At 43.2% G+C, this 18205-nt stretch overlaps 1 protein-coding gene across 2 annotated transcripts in view; it reads right to left on the reverse strand.

Moving 5' to 3' along the window:
• Nucleotides 1-18205, reverse strand: part of PDE7B (phosphodiesterase 7B) — a 373129-nt gene that overhangs the window by 349826 nt on the left and 5098 nt on the right. The gene's annotated exons all lie outside the window — the stretch shown is intronic.

An 18205-nucleotide genomic window follows, 5' to 3' on the forward strand; every position in this document is an offset into this window, starting at 1 on the left:
ATACATGGGCTGGTCTGTGTTCTAATTAGAACACTCTAGCATGGCCTCACTGGCACGTATATAAGCCACTGCATGTTTAAAAATGGCCACTGAGGTTCTTTATCTAAAACTCATCAAAAGAGGTTTAGATAAAGCATCCTGTGGCCATTTTTAAAGTTGTGGGGGCTTAATACACATGACAATAAGGCATTTTAATTAGAGCGGTACTCTGGGAATCAGTTCAATGCCTGTCTTAAATAAAACTATACAAATTTTAAAAAATTATATGTAAAGTCATGGTTAATGAAAACATAAAAGTGATAAAACTAAATAGAGCTTAACTTTAGCTGTAAATAGAGACCAAACATGTCTCTTGGCCAGACACTGGACAGCAGAAATCCAGTTTAGAGAAATATCTGTATATTGTAAGTAGTGTCCCCCAAAAATCAATCAGTTATACAGTGGCAACCATGAAGCATATCCTGAAAATTATTGTTTATTTTCATGAATGTATTAAACAATTTTGTTTTCTTTGTACTACTATATAACAAAAAGCTAGTTAACATATTTTCTTGCAATTCACCACACCTCCATATATAATTCACACTTTGTTTTTGAGAGGCAGGATAAAGAAGAAAATATTACTTGCAGAAACCAAGTATCAGCAGCTGGGGAGCCATGCCTGCTGCCAGCTTCACCCACTTGGATGGGGCCTGTACACCAACTCCATGAGATATGTCCAAGATCTTGTGTGGGGTCTGATTCACTATGTTGAGTCCAACCCCACGTCTGCTCCAAGGCCAAGTCCTGGGTCCAACTCGATCCACAGGATCATGGTCTAGGGCTGATCCCATGTGCTAAGTCTGACCCTGTGCCAGCTCCAGGGTCACATGGTAGCTCTGACATAGCATATCAAGTCTGCTCCAGACACTTGCACCAGGTCTGGAGCTGTGTGCAAGTCCCAGCTATGCTTGACCCCAGGTACTGATCCAATCTGGCATTCAGGGCCAGATCATTCAACCAAGAGGCTCCCCACAGGTCTGCACATTTTCAGGGAGAGAACATTGCTTGCTATGGTTTTTAGAGCTGCCAGATTTCCAGACCCATGGGGCTCTGGTTTTTTTCACTTATAATGCGTACCCCAAGTTTTACCAGGTTGTTTTGGTGAAAAGATGTAGGTTATGTGTGAGAAAATATGGTAATAACTTGCTGTGGACTTTCAAAATTTGTATCTACCCCCTACTCAAAAGTAACTATTGAATAAATACACTATAGGATTTCTTAAAAAAAAAAAAAAGAAAAAAAAATCATTGCACAGTCAATTGCTGTAATAGGCTTCTTGTAAATTCAGTTATTGTTATGAATGTCTGTTCATTGTTGAACTGTCCCTATAAAGAAGGCCTATTGCATTAATATGCATATACTAGATTTCTAGAATGTATAGTGTAAAGTAGTCATATAATCTATTATCCCAACCAAGTGTGTTCTGTTCTATGTAGGTTCTTCTACCACCTTATCACAAGTAGGGCACTTAGTGACAAGACAGCCATTGATTATGTGCAGCTTTTTCCCCTCCCTCTTAATCTCTGAGGGCACGTCTACATGTTCATTACTGTGCAGTAGTTATGGTACATTAAGTTTAGTACTTGAATAAGTGGCCCCCAAGTAGTAAATCAATAAACAGTAACTGGCACTCCTGTTCAGGAGTGCCAGCACACAGCTTTTTAGTGACACTCACTGCACAGTAGCTTACTACTACTGCGCCCTAATGTATTAGCATGGTTTTTGTCCTGCACGCTAATGCACAGAATTAGGCTACTGCTCAGTTAGTGTCTCATGTAGACATGCCCTGGGATAACTATTTGTAAAATGTAGTAGTTTGGTGATGGAGAGAGGATTTATTATTATTTTATTTTTCTACATAAAGAAGTTATCACAAGTAGGGGTGTAAAGTTTCAACACATTAGCTATTGGTTGGTAATGTCAATGTACACAAACTCATAGTCAACAGCAAGGCTAAGTATAGAGAGTCAAAAAGCCTGAGGCTGAATCAATTCTTGCAGGTTAGTCTAAGCTACATAGATTGAACCAATAAACAAGTGAACAGACATTCACTTTTGATTCTGGAAATGTAGCCACATGCCTGCAATGGCCCAGGCCAGAAGCTGGGGGGTACTACAGCATGCCTCTCTGCTTTGCTGGAGCAGACAGCTTGAGCTAAGGCTAGCCCACCCACCCTGTAAAAGGGCAGAGAGAGTTGTGGCAGAAGTGCAAAGCATCTTGGGATGCTGGGGAACTGTGAGTGAATTTGCATATGGAGGGGATCTGGGACAGAAGTTCAATAAACCGATTTAATCAAAATCAGTTAAGTCTGATCCAACCTCCATCCAGTTTCATTTTAATCTGGTTTTAGCCTTTTTAAAAGTGGTTTATGTGCACTGAATGTCTGTTGTGTTACAGATTTGAACTGGTTTTCGATCACTTATACTGGTTTATGGGTAATTTCTGTCCCTTGTCCAAAGGTCCACCTGAGTCTAAAGGACCAACAGGCTAGCAAGATTATGGCATGTCAGTTTCTGCATTCAACAACACACACAAAAAGGTGCAAGCTGACTAGACTCACATAGAGCTGCTTTAACTTCATAGCAAAAGTGAGCGGGTTCCTATTGATAGCAAGCACAGTCTTCAGCCTGAGTCAAAAGTAACATCATGCTTCCACAGCCAGAGCAAGATGCTCTAAACTGTTCTCCTACAATACGTACAAAGTTACTCATGCCTTTACATAAGAGTAGAAAGCTACCCTGTATTTACCAGGAGGGGAAACAGTAGAAACAGTGCCAAGATGTACCTGATGCACTGTAAACTCACATCCTAATTCACCTCTCAGTAACATGTCCATGTGCCCATACCACAAACATGCATTCTCCCAAAGTCTTTGTTAAAGGCAAGACTGAAACAGCGCATCTTGCACTTGGAGTGGAAGTGATGAGCTATGTGATGATCCTTAGTTCCTTGGGAGTTTATTCCACAGTCTCAAACTAACTTCTGAGAAAATGATCTTCTGTACAAACAAGCTTCACCTTTATAGTAGAAAGTTCCACTCTGCCAAAGGATTGCAGCAGCTGCCTATCATTTGAATGCTTAGGACAGGGATCAACAATATGTTGCAGGTGAGAACTGCTTTAATAGAGCTCAACTTCGAGTATGCAGTGCTTCCAACCCAGCTGGCACCACCGTTGCTGCTGGAAGCAAAGCCTCAGTTACAACTCCCCGCCTCAGTGCCACTGCCACCTCTACCCCCAGCTGCCACATGGGCAAAACCCCTGCCTCTGCAACCCTGCAGTAGCCCCATGGCTTCATAAGCCAGATAAAATGGCTCTGTGGGCCACAGCGGGCTATCATGCAGAGTGACAGGCATCTGATTGTCTGACTGGCCCTGCTGATTGGCCTGGGAAATTTGAACTCGGGTTAATCAGGCCGGCCAGAGCAGTCGGCTGAGGACGCCGGAGGGAGCACACAATGCCCCCAGTATCCCCCGACCCTTGAGGCAGTGGCGACAGTGGAAGCAGCAGGGATTGGCAGCTAAGAGGCAGCTGTGGCAACGAGAAGGTAAGCCAGGGGAAGGGAGTGAGTGGGGCAGGGTCCTAGGGCAACATCTTCATTAGCAACCTGGACGAGGGTGTGGAGAGCACCCTGTTCAAGTTCGCTGATGACACCAAGCTTATAGATTCAAGATTGGTAAATATGTCACAAATTATTCTGTAAGTCTGCATGTATGAACATACAAACAAATTTTAGAATGATGGTACATTATTATAGATACTTAATCTACCTGCATTTAGAGGAAGTCATTTTCTCAGCCTCCACACATGGGCACACATTTATACAGGGAAGATTCAGGCTGTGTTTCTGACAACACAAACCAGAGAACACGGATTTAGGGTGGAAAAACACTTTTCTGGGGGAAGATTATGGTGTTTTGCATTCTATTCTGAAGCCATTGCAGCCTTGGAAATGGAAAGTGCTTGCTAGGAAAGGGGTGAAAACCAGTATAGCTGCAGGATTGACTGAATTAGTACATTCTCCATCAGTCTCTGCTATGGGATGGCTATAAAACCCTGACTCCAAGTTAAAATGGCATTGCTTAATGGTACTACCAGAATAAAATCTTTTCCTTCATTACAGAATCCCCATCAGGACTGGGTTACACTACAATTTGCGTTTCTTATGTGCCTCTGGCAGATGGCCTGATTGCCTAGCTTTATTCCACATTTAGACCATAAAAGGATACTTGAAATGATTCTACTTGTCTTCCATTTGAGAATAGTTTTTACAAATCACCGAAAACCAAGTTTTTCAAGAGAAAATATTTATTTCACAGACTGGCCAAATTTCCGTAGTGACTGTGTCACCCAAAAACATCTGTCACCTGACAACATCATGCCCAAGGTTTCAAGAATATCGGGCGTTTGTTTGGGTTTTTTTGTAAATCAGGTGGTTTGCTGCTGTGGTGTGCAGTAGAAATCAGAGTGAGCACATGTTTGTTTCATGTTTGCCTGTGATTACAAGGAACTGAACTTGATGACCTGGTCCCTCCCTACGCATATGTTCCTGTCTTCCATTCTGGGGCCTAAATAGTCAGATTGCAATACATAAAGTAACTAAATATTATACTTAATTTTTTCTCTTAATTTAGAAATCCTGGGCTGCAAAACATTTGACTTCTCAAAATAGAATTCCCCAGTCCTCAGCAACTGGCTGTGAGCAAAAAACCATTCACATGGGCAGGACAATTTCTGAAATTCAGACACCAGCCTAAGCATAAGCTGTAATCATCACATGCAAGTTTAATTCTCCATATTTTCCTTTGGTCTAAGTCTCTGGGGAATAGATAATGTAAATTACTCAGAATATATAGCTAAATGCAACATACTGAAGACATTTTCAAATGTCAAAAATGTCCCAACACAACTACATAATATGGAGTAATAGTCTTAAATAATCTTTCAGCTCTATACAGCAATTTTTCCTCAGCTTCACATTTCATTTGATATTATTCTGAGTCTAATACCAATTTCTTATTTAGTTTCCAGCGCCTGAGACCACTTCTGTCTTTTCCTTTTCCACTGAAATATCAAGCACATGCATAAATATTCTTGCTGATTCACAATAGCAGCAAAAAAACTTTTTCCTCCTACCTGACCTCTCTGGGGATGATAAAGTTAACTCTTGTAATGCTTTGTTCAAAATTAGGAAAGGTAGCCTCTTATTGGAGTCTCCCAAGCTTGGAAAATTACGGATTGTACTTTCTTTTGAATTATACTTCTCCCTTTTTTGGCTAGTTATCAGTACAAGAAAGAAACTCTAATGATGTTAATTTTAACCAGTACTGTAACTTAGAGGGATTATCCTGGTAACGTGTTCTTGGACACCAGCTTAGAACAAAACCACTGCTGCTGCAGCCACACAATTTCACTGGCAGCAACAGCAACTGAAAGTCACCACTGCCTCTATGTGTGGCAGTTGCCCCAGGCACCTGGCCCCATTGCTACACCACCAATTCTAACAATACAGTCCTCTTCAAAGTATTTATTGCAACTTTTACCCTCCATTACTATTTCCTCACATGCTGTGTAAATCTTTCCTATTTAGCATTAGAAGCATCAGGACAGCTTGTCAAAAAAGCATCAGTCAGGTACATCTCCTTTATGTCCAAAAGCATGAAACAGAAGATGCTGGAGTCTTTATTCATTTTTAATCTATACTCAGAAGGCAACATGATCCAGTGGTCTGAGAGTTAGGGGACATAATTCTGAATTCCGGTATTCTGAATCTGGCATTGATATACTTTACTTCAGCTTTCCTACTCGGATTATTTTGGGATTATCTAAAAGGGGATTATCTAATCATTCTCTCTAAAGTATTATTAATGCTTTAGGTGAAAACTACTGAACCTTATGGAGTCATTTATTATTTCCCGTGTATGGTGACCATTAAAATAATGTCTTAATGTTTGTTGCTGTTTGTAGCGGGTTGTCACTCAGCTTCTGTTTTCCCTGGGGCACACTTCTCTCCACAGGAAATAACATTAATAACAAAATAAACAAATATACAACCACAAAATGTTAACTCAAAAAGTTAACTCAAAACCTGTGGTCTTTTCTTGCACCTTGAGAGGGCAACCCCAGCTCTGTGCTCCCGCCTCAGCACTGCAGCCTTCCCTCTCTCCATCAGCTCCCCTCCTTGGGAGTTTTTAACTTTTTCTGAGTCAGGCAGTCATCCCCGTCAGTGGGCCCTGTGCCCTTGAGCAGGCAGGCTATCACACATTAACCCTGCATCCACGTACCTGATTACACTGTTCATTTGCCTTAAATGTTACCTTCTCTCCACAGCTTTCACCATGGGGAAAAGTTTCTAGAGTAAATGTTTGCCACTTTTTAGGGTAAATACCTTTATTATTACATTTTTGATGAACAGCAGTATTTTGCCCTCATATCTTACAATACAAATAGATGTGTTAGGTTGGCAAAGAGCAGGTGGCTTTTACAGTGACTTATGTATGCCTATACTGTTTAGGACTGCAATTTTGGAAAGTGTGAGGTTTACCCCAAACATGAAAAAGAACCCCTAATTTTATTTAAACTTTCTGATTTGGAGCGAGAGAGAACTAAAAAAGAAAAGCCAAGAAATGAAACTGAAAGCTGTTAAAAAAACCCAGGAGGTACCATCAATGTAACATGAAGAAGAAAAGAGGAAATACGGCTTTGAGGAGAGCCCAATAGCTTAAAAATAAAAGCATATATGCTTATGAAGAGTGTGCTTTCCTTTAGAAGATGGCTGCATGCTATATACCAATGATGCTTACAGAATGGCTACTATATGATGCTGCTGCCAGACCTCCTCAATAAGGGTAGAAGACGAGCAGAAAATGAGTTTGCCTCTCCAGTGCAGGAAAAATGGCTACTAAGCTTTTGTTTGCTTGCCTGTTTTTTGAATATTGAAGGTATAACAAATTGTCTTTCATATTAAAGAGCAAGAAAACTTGGTCCAAAATTTTCAAATGAGGTCTAATCATTTTGGGTGTTTCAAATTTTTGATAGCTGTTTTGATACATTTTTGGTTCAATTTTCAAAAATACTGAGGACCCCACAAATCCAGTGGAAGTCAATAAAAGCTGCTTATGTTCGACACCTCTGAGAAGTCAGAATTCAGTTGTTTCAAACTGAGTTCCCCCAAAACTGAAACACCTAAAATGAATGAGCCCTTGGTAACAACGACATTAGTCCTTAAGACAACAACCAATAGACATCAAAGGAATAAAAGACCTTAAGTAGTACAATTCAACAGGGAAACCCAAGCATTTCTATTTCTACAGTTCAGTCACCTAAAATCATTTATTGTCAGGCATCATTAAAGAACAGTTCCCTGTTGGCTGAGAACTTAAGTGAGTTTCTAATCAACTAGATATTTCACAACTTGTTAAAGCAATATTCTGAACACAATGGGAGCATCTACATGAGATGCTATGTCACTGTACAACAAGCTACAGTGACGCAGCATTGGTGGGCACCAACCATGATGCTGCCATTACTGTGCAGTAGATTAGGGTTGAAAACGACCTGTGTGCCACTGGGACTGTGCAGTACCAACTGCGCAGTCAGGGGCACGTGTAGACGCACCCAGTACTAACTTCGTTATCTAAACCATATGATTTTGCTATACAATATTAAATAGTTGCTATGTTGCACAACATAGATGGCTGCACTTCTGTACAAATAGACTGTACAAACATAACTACTGATAGCTTACTGTACATACAAAGGCAATCATGCACACTCCATTGCTGCTAGAAAACTTACAATGATCTGGATTAAAAAAAACAAGAACAGGTTACCCAAAGAGGTGGTGGAGACTCCATTGTTGGAAGTTTTAAAGCCATGACTTAAGTTCAATGTTTTTAAGCCTTGCTTGGGTGGGATGATATAGCTAAGGATGGTCCTGCTTTGAGCAGGGGGGTGGGGGAAGGAAGTGGGGTTTGGACTAGATGATCTCCTGAAGTCCCTTCCAACCCTAACTTTCTATGATTCTGTGCTTCACTATGGCTGTTTTGTGTAGGTCACCTGAACAAGTACCAATAAAACCATATTGTACTACCATTTAATCTCTAGATACCCCATTTAATTTATAGAAAGATCGGTTTAAAAATATTGAAAGAAATGTGAGCTCACCCTCATGTCTCCACCTTTCAAAATACACCCCTCCCTTTTAAAATGAGGACCTCCACTGCACAAGGAATGAAAATAATTCCTACATTTTAGAAAGATCTAAAGCCATTTTATAGTTCTTTTAGCATGGATGCTGGCACGATTTACTTAGTCATATTTTATAAGGTAGAAGGTTTTTCTAATGACTTCCACTCTACTCCAGGTAGACTAATTGAACATTGTGAAGGAATTAGTGAGGAAGGAGGAACTCTCTTCTAAAAAGCCATACGTGTTATCCACAGTTATTGACTCTGAAACATAGTAAAGATAGCTTAATTAACAATATTGTTAACTACAGCACTGCTGACAATTTTGGCATAAATATCTAGTGAATAGATTAAACCTAAAAATGCAAGTGTCCACTACCTCAAATACCAAAAACTCCAACTTCCCTCATGCCGTTGTCCACATGCCATTACTTACTGGCAGCACATACCTCTCTGGCATAGTGAACTTGAGGGGAACATAAAATCTACTTATTTAAAGTGCAAATAATGGCCACAGCTAATACAGTGCTGGCATTCTAATGTTCTGTATTAAAGACATCCAGTTTTAAAACTTAAGTGAAGGCGACAGAGAATCTACCTGTCTGCTGCACCTGAGTAACACAGAATTAAACACTCTTTCACAGAATTTGGGTCCAGTTTACTACAGTTAGTGTTTTTATGGTGTTTTTCTATATTAATTACTGCGCTGTATATTTGCAATGCATACAAGACTGTATGCTTTGTTCAAAGGCATTAGGTCAGCTTGTGTTGCACTTAATAAAGGGTAAAACATTTAGGTAATGAAGAAAGTTGTTAACATCATATCGTGACTAATTTTCTGTTTGCTGCTTTGAGAAACAGCAGTAACTCCCATGCCAAAACCTATAAATCAGTGGAGCAAAAACAATTTTTAGAGAAGGATTCGAACCAGAGTAAAAGAGGGGAAGGGGAAAAAGAGAAGGGAGAAATTCTCTTTTAAAGCTAACCCTGGTTCTTTCCTTCATGGTAAGTGCAAGGCCATATTGAAGTATTTTGGTTTTATTTGGGTTATTTTTGTAAATTATTGTCACCACCTATCACAAAATAGGCAAATATCCAAAACAGATTCATATTAAACTGCTTTTTGCTGTACCATGTTGTGAAATTTGATAGCTTTTGCTAAGAGTTACTTAGAAAACAACAGAAACTACTGAAAGAAGAAGAGATTATTTTAAAATGTTACCTAAAAAGTTAAATTGAGCAAGTTTTAAAACATTTAAGCTTTCTTGTTTTAAAATCCTAGTACAGAAAGGGTACATTTGAGCTTTTTAATATGAGGTAGCTAGTCCAGGTAAATCCTACTTCCCCTCATGTTAAAACTGCAGTCTGGCCTATCTATTCTAGGATTGTAAAACATTAAAAAGCGGAACTTTTTCTTGGTCTGGACAGGCACTCAAAATATAGATTTTGGGGTACACAATGAGAGAAAAATAAAAGCATGTTTGATGCGTTCAAAACTTCTTTCTTAAAACCATGGTTTTACTTACAGATGAAAACACTGCAACCACTGAAAAGATGTCTGAACTCAAAGCAACTGAGCAGCAAACTGAGAAAGCAAGCTAGAGTCAAGATTTCTCAAAGAACATATCCATACTGGAAAAAAAAACCCCACACTTTAGAATTGAAAGTTGTTAAAAATAACAGGATAACTTTATTTTTATTTTCATTCATCCTCAAGAGAAAAAACAAGTTGCTGCTACTAACAGAAGTGTTGGGAATTCTGGAGTTCATGAAATCAGATTCTCTCTCCTCCGGTATATAATGGTGGAAGGGATCAATGAAACCTATATAATCCTTCTATTCATGCTCTGGAGAAGAGTTCTGTCCTAATTTTTTTGGATCAGTACTGAATCTTCAGGGTCTCAGAGGAAACTTCTAAGGACAAACTTTGCAAAATGCTCAACACCCACAACTAGAACCAGATTTTCAACAGAGTTCAGCTCCCCCCTTAGGCACTTAAATGAAGTGGCTAGATTTTCAAACACTGGCCAGCACCCAGGAGAGCTCAAGAGAACAATGGGAGTCGTTTAGTGCTTTGTAGGGCTGGCCAAGAATTTGTCAAAACAGTTTTTGTCTGAGAATGCCAATTCATCAAAACCAAACTTTTAGTGAAAAATGCTCTATTTTGACAAAAGTTTCACTGGGAAATTTCTCATATCCCAGATGGAATTCCTGAAGGCGCAAAGGAGAAAGACCCAAGGCAAGCCAATAGTCTTGTCATTCAACTGCTTGGCTGTAAGAGATCCAGATCCCACTGCCCACTGTCTGAATTGGAGCATCCTATGTGAGTATCCTAATACCGGGATTGTATTAGGCCCAGAGCTGTTGGGCACGGAGCCACTGGATCCAGGTTGCAGAATTCAGTGGTGAGGGGCTTTGCCTGTGTTGCACTGTGGCTAGGCAGGGAGAAGTGCTGGAGAGAAGCAACAACCAGGTTGGACCCAAACTGGATTAGTCTGGCCTGCCACCGGAAAAACATTGCTGACTGCTCTCCTAGCCAATGCGCTATGGAGTCAGATTTTTTCCTACCCCTATGCATATTTAATTACTTACTCAAAATAAAACAGCTCCAACAGGAGATACTGAGATGGATCCACATCAGAAAAGCCACACATTATTTTAAGATTTTTAAAAAACATTTTTGAATATTAGCATTCAGCAATGGAAAAGTGATGCAACACACCCCTCCCTCACTACATAAGCTTTCTCCCTGAATTATATTTTCTTGTATTTTGCCTAGTTCAGTATTCAAAGCCCATTTCAAAACACTGCAATTATTTACCTGAAGAGGTGTAGGATGGGGAGATGGGATTTTCATTACAAGTGTAATTCCTTAGCTAAGAGTAGAAGTGTGCTCCCTCATCTCTCCATGACTGGGTACATAGAAACTCCCACACCACAGCTATCTCCTCTTCTTGTCTGATGCACTGTGAGCTCCTCAGTCTTACACAATCAGTTTTTGCAGCTGTTTTCTTGACTTACATATAGCCCCCCAGTGACCACATAGCTAAACTAGAGACTAAGATTATTTAAATTTATGATGGAGGTTTTATTGCTACTTGAACATTATTAATAGATGCTTAGAAATTATGGCAATAAGTAAAAGAGAAATGCCTATGAATAAATAATAATGAGCTAAGCCCTGGCCCGTAGTATAAAGCAGAAAGAGGCATGATAGTCTCTTTACAAGACATATTTATTAGTTATCACAAGGCCCAAAATATGCTAGATGACTCATGGAACATAGAGAAGCCAGGATCCCATCTCCAAGGGGAGTTTATTCATCCTATTTCTTGTCTTCCTGTCAATCTGGGTACTCAGTCTCCCTACGTACTTGCATTCTACTCTGCCTGTCTCACAGATATAGAGACAAGTGTAAAAGGCAAGTCCAAAGAAAAACAGTCAGAAAGACAGTTTCTATATACAATGATAGTGACAGGGCTCTGTGCCAAGAGCTCAAAAAGCTTGTGCTGCCCCCTGAATCTCTAACGGATCCTAAAAATCTGCTGTGGAAATATCTAGGAGATACTGTTCTTGGGATCCTCTGAGGATCCTTTAGCTCTGAGATATGGAGAGCTGCCCATTCTGGATAGTGATCTCATGGAAATGTGCTTCCATCCTTAATACACAACCTTTGGAAATCTCCACCCTTCTTTCCTTGGGTTGGATCCTCAGAAATTAATAGAACCCTTGCCACTTGTATTTGGAGATTCAAATCCCACATGCTAGTGCTTCAATGTCATTTGTATAGATGATGCTGATCTAGGAAGGTTGCCACTTCTATTGATCTGCCCAAACAACTTTGGTTGTTTAATCTGTCTATCTAGATAACTGATGCTCAACCTTCAAGCCTCATGGGCTGGATGAGTGGCTTGAGGTAGGGTTGAAGGCTGGACCCCACGTGCAGGGTTGGCACATGAATGCATGTGCAGATTTGTTCATGAACTGTCCTGACCCTGTGTCAACCAGATTCCTTGAGCTGGCTCAATCTCTTGCCACTGCGATCTCCTATGCTGGATCCAGCAGCATGCTGGCCCTATCCAGCACAGAGATCCGGCCATGCACTGGCCCAAACCTGCATATCAATCTGGCCATGGATTGACCCCATGCACCAGCCCCAGTGCAGACCGGGAACCTAGGCTAGGGACAGACATTCAAAAGCCTGAGCCTGAACTGATTCAGACTTTGCAGGTTAGTCTAATCTGGCTAGGTTAAATCAGTTTTGTAACCAGACAGACATCCCAGAAATGCAGGCAGATGACTGCAGTGACTCAGTCTAGAAGCCAGGGGATGCTAGAGCAGCCCTCCCTTCTCTTCCACAGAATGGAGCTGAGGGGGACCAGCAGGAACTCTGATTAGCCAGCAGGGAATTGATAACAGTGTTTATCACCCAATTAAGAAAACAACAGTGGGACATTACCAGCTACTTGTTCATAGGTTATTAGGGGCTGGAAGGGACCTTGTAGATCATTGGGTCCTGCACTAGACAGGAAAAGACAACTGGGGTCAAGTGACCCGAGCAAGGTAACTTTCCGATCTCCTTTTGAAGATTTCCAGGGTGACTGCACCACCACTGGAGGGAGCTTATTCCACAGACTGAACACCCTGACTATGAAGGAGTTTTTCCTGGAATTGAACCTGAAGCAATCTTCCAGGAGTTTGTATTCATTGCTCCTGGTCTTCCCCGGGGGTTGATTCTGCCTGTTGATTCTATCTGTTGATTCAGCACAGACCGTAGCCAGCATGTGGTCTGCTAGCTAACACACAGACACATCCTCAGCAAGGCAGAGGGGAGGGGGGAATTCCTTAGCAGGGAGTAGTGAGGGGAGGGGAGAAAGCAGCCTGCAGTCTGTGGAGCTCCATCTAGGAAGCAGAGGGGAAGGACCAGCCTTGCTGTGGAGCAGAGAGCCCCAGCCAGCCCAGAGAGCATGCTGGGATGCTAGGGTTGTCTGGTTTACCTTAAACGAGCAAGGGTTTGGGACAGACATTGCATAAACCAGTTTGAGCCAAATCAATTAAATCTGATACATTCAAACAGGTTTATCCCAAACCGGTTTCATCCATTCTCAAACTGGTTTATGTGCACTGAACATCTGTTCTGTTACAGGTTTAAATCAGTTTCTGAACACTTAAACCAGTTTATGTGTAATGTCTGTCCCTAGCCCTAGTGTGCAGAGCCACATCATCTGATCCATGGGACTCTGCATGTGTCTGGAAATTTGGCAGCAAGGAAGCAACTATTAATGCTACCACTGTCCACCTGCTGCCAAATTTCCAGACCAGTGGGGAACCCTGCAAGCTAAATGACACAGCACCATGGGCTGGATCTGGCTCAGGAGCTGAGGTTGAGCGCACCTGATTTAGACAATAGCCTGTACTGGGGCTATATGGGCTACTGTTTGGTAAGTAAAAAAGCTTAACCCTAAGCCTTCTCCATTCTTACTCTAGCAGAAAGGATGGAATAAGGATGTAAGATTTGGCCCATACTATTCACCCCTTCTGCAAGTTTATTTTAATCAGTTCAATTCATATGTAATAACACATCATTTTAATAGATTACTCATGTCCTAAGAAAAAAATGTTAATGAGATTTTGAAACTCCAGAGTTAGGGACAGGAGTTCACCTATTAAAAACGTGTGTGTGGGGCACGGAAAGAAAATCATACAGATAATCAAGTCAAAAGTCTTCAAGGATTGTCACAGATTCTTGTGGAATTTTTCACTCTACAATTTTGTTACATAAGTCTGACTTCAGCTGAATTGTGTATCCTCATACCACATCTGGATTTGGCTCTGTTTTGAGGATGTCAGTATAATAGCTGAGTCATTTAGGATATAGACCAATGCTCACTTGTGAGCTCTGAGCTCCCTGAATGCCCACCATGAACCTGCTGAATTATATAGCCATTTTCATGTCAGGAATAGATAATCTGTTGGATTTGGTGTATTAATATTTTTATATCATAAGCTGGGAATGGAAAAAACAAAAGAATTCAAATAAAATTGCATAATACACAAAATAATTTACATTGTGGCACAGGAAAATACAATTTAATATAAAAACTCTTAGGAAGGAGGCTTTGTCAAAATGAACTGGATACATTCATGGATGGCAGAGCTATTAATGGCTGTTGAACAGATGGACAGATGGTTGGAGATGTTTCCTCTGCCATCTCTAACCCAATAAATGGTGGGTGCCAGGAATAGGGGGTAGATCACTCTAGAGGTATCCAGTTCGATGCTCTGCCTCTTTATCATCTACTTCTGCCAGTCAGAGATAGCTAGATGGACAATTGGTCTGACCCAGTATGGTACTTCCCACGCCTCACCCCTTTACATCTCTGACCTCTCCCTGCCTGCAATGCGGGTGGCTACAACGTGCTCAGGAGGTGCCAGAGCACACAGGGCATCCGGGAGCAGCACGGAGTGCATGTGGGGGGGGGGAGGGTGGAAAGTGGAGGCTGTATAGAGCTGCCCACACCCGCAGTGCCCCCTACCTAGCTCATATTAGAAATCCATTGAGATAGTAGTCTGAATTAATTATACTGGGAACAAACACCAAGAGCAACTGAGTTTAGTTAGAGGTACTAGTGCTGTACGTACAGTGAGAGAGGAGCATCCGGCAGGGATGCTGGGTGTGGTGCTGTGATGGTGGGGCTTGGTGGTGGTGTTGGAGCCACTGTCAGTGGCCCAGTTTGGGGGGGGATAAGCCATGTTAGCCCTGGCCTTTCACCACCTATGTCTGCCATGCCACACATGCACGGCAGGAAGTGTGACTGTGGGATTACCCAGTGGCGACGCACAGGGGGTGCATGGGGGTGCACACTCACTCTCTGAGAGTGCTGGAGCACCATTTCCCAGCCAGTGCCCCCTGCTTAGGTGATGGGCAGGGTGGGGGCAGGCAGAAGCACTGGTGCCCCCTCTGTAAGTGCTGGCTGGGGAGTGGGGGTGCTAGGAAAAGCGCCACTGGCACTTCTGACACTTTCAGGAGCCCCGCTGGCACTTCTGGCTGCCCCGCTCGTGCTTCCTGGTCAGTGTGATCGGCCACGGGGGGGGATCCTCCCAGTTGCTGACTGGCTGTTGCGGGGCACGGGTCCCCCGATGCAGGAGGCACCAGTCACCCATGCTGGTACAGGGGGAGCCTTATTGCTGGTATAGGGGGAGCCTTTCCCCTTATTGATGGTACAGGGGGAGCCTTCTTGGCATGTAGTGCCCCCAGCTAGGAGCCTGGATCAGCTGATGGAGCTCCCAGCTCTAGGAGTGCATGGGGGTCACCCAAAGCTGGGAGCCTCATCAGCTGATCTGGGCTCCCAGCCACAGGGAGCAACTGGCCATACATGTAATTAATGGTGTGATAGGAACAACTCACAAAGTTATTACACATATTTTTGTGAAATTACTTTATGGCTTATTCCCTTGTCTTATGACACTTTATTGGTTTAACATATAGCCAGGTTACAATTTAACACAGGATTAACCAGGTAATCACATCTTAAGTGTAATGTGTGGCAAGGGCCTGGGTTCAGTTTCTGACTGTAGAACCAGGGGCAAGATATTTAGCATCTAATTCATACCAGTGTCTCAGTCTGTGGCTGTCTCTTTGCAATTGCCTAGATATAAATTACCTTAAGGTGGACACACAAAAAGAAAAGCACCAAACATTAGAAACTACTCCTGAAAATTTGGGATAAGGTCTTTCTGTGTCCCAGTTCCTGCATGTGTAAAATGGAGTCATAAGGCTTAATCACTTTGAACTTGATGAGTGAAAAGGACTCTATTCAGCACATCCTATGTAAATGATCAGTTTTGATTTCCGTAATCAACTCAGCCACCTCAACAATATTACCAAAGTGTGGAACAATTATGTTGAATGCCTCAGCTTTAAGCTTCTTTTGGATTGATAAATCTCTATCATGCCACCGTTATGATTCTAGGTTATTAATGATCAGATCAGGACATTAGAGATGAACACTGTTATTGCACTAACAAAGATATATTCAACAGATTGGGCCAAATCTAATCCTTGAACCAAAATCAAGTCATTCCCTGGGTGTAATATTTACCCCTTCACATGATGCTAACTGCAGTGATGGCCTGAAAGCATAGTTTCCACAGTAAATTATGCTTTTTACATCATTTAGAAGAAAAGTGCTATACCTTCAACTGCTGAAAATACTCTTTCTGAATCCCTTAGAGGCTGCGTATTGAACAGCAAAAAAAAAAAAAAAAAAAAAAAAATTGCAATAAAGCTGCTGTAGTGCTTTAACACTGGAATGATGAACCTTGCTTTTATATAATGTTGCTGTATGCACCTAATGATTTCTTCCCTGTCTCCTGGTTCTTTGGCTAAGTTACATAAGGTTAGGCCCAATTAGGTTTTGTTCCTGAGTAGTGGCTAGAGCTAGCTAATATATATTGTATTGCTGTAGACTCCTCTTGGCCTGCAGGTGCAGGTTACCTGCCCTCAGAATGGCGAAATTGTGCCTAGCTATTCCCACACACTCTTCCAAGTTGAAGTAATGACTTCCTTCAACTTTTGCCCTTTTCATAGTGTCACAGGGTATGTACAGGCATTACATTTAGATCAACTTAACCAGGGTTAGGTTAATCTAAATGCCTAATGATCAGGGATCCAGGTTTTCGGTTTGCCATGGAAAAATGCAGTAAAACCTAGATTTTCTCATTTTAAGGAGAAAAACCCAGATTTTCTCCTTTAAAGGATAAAAATGAAGGAAACAATGGATTTCCTCTTGCATGCTGGAAAAGTTGCAGCCTATAAGGGGCTGGGGGGAGTGGGAGGAGACTGGTCAGGCAGGGAGCGCCATGTGCATGTGTGCTAGGCACATGGCTGCTAGGCAGCTTGGAGGTTGGCTCCCTGCAGATAGGTCTGATGGGTGGGGAATTGAGGCTCCCACAGTGAGGGAGGGAGGGAGCTGGACAGAGCTGGGGCTGCTGGCCAGCTGGGGCAGTGCGTGGGGCCTGGGGCTGGAATGCGTGGCTGCAGGGCACTGGTGGGGAGCACGATGGAGGCGCAGGCAGCTTGTCCAGGCAGAGGAGGTGGGGATGGCTCCTCACCAGTGCACGCACTCCTGGGGGGTGGGGGATGGGGGTCATGTGCCCTCCAGATTTGTGCGTGGGGTGGGGGTGGATGTAGGCTGCTCACTGAAGGCTCAGGCTTCCTGCCCTGCTGCCCTCCCCCCAGGGTCTCCCCATCTCAGTGGGTGGGACCCAGTGCAGCAGTGCAGAGTGGGGTGGGGAAGCTCAGTGTCACTGCCACAAGCCCTGTGCCACTCTGGTGAAGTGCCCACTACCCACATGGCAGCAGCAGGGGTGGTGGCACAGAGCTGTGCCCCTCACTACTGCTGGGCAGTCAGAGGCACCTGCCATTGCAGTGCAGAGCTTGTGGGGGTGGCATCAAACTTCCCCACCTAGTCCTTCTCTGCAGTGCTGTGCCAGATCTTGCCCACTGGACTGTGGAGGCCCTGGGGGAAAGGCAGCAGTGCAGGGAGCCCTGAGCACACAGCAGGCAGCCGTCATCCCCCTCCTTTGCTCCAGATGTACCCCCATGGGGGGGGGAGCTGGGCTCCACACCCTACTCCACTGCAGGAGCTGCCACTCCCTGTGGGTGGCAGCTGGGGCTTGGGAGCTGCTGGGGGGACAGGGGCTCTGGACCTGGGTCCCTGGTCCCTACAGCTGGCAGCTGGCAGCTGGGGCCCCCTCTGGCAGGGCTGGGGAGGCAGGGGACTGTGGTTGGGGAGTGACAAGCACCATCAGGGCCACAGGGCTGTAGGTGGTGAGTGAAGGGCTCCAGCAGGGTCAAAAGGGGCTGTGGGTGGGGAGTGAAGGTCACTGGCAGGGCCCAGGGGGCTGTGGGTTGGGAGTGAGGTGCACCAGCAGGACCGGGGGGGGGGGGGGGGGGGGGGGGGGGGGGCCACG

The sequence above is a fragment of the Gavialis gangeticus genome, unplaced genomic scaffold (assembly GCF_001723915.1).
Source record: "Gavialis gangeticus isolate Ggan-Ray unplaced genomic scaffold, GavGan_comp1, whole genome shotgun sequence".
NCBI classification, from domain to species: domain Eukaryota; kingdom Metazoa; phylum Chordata; order Crocodylia; family Gavialidae; genus Gavialis; species Gavialis gangeticus.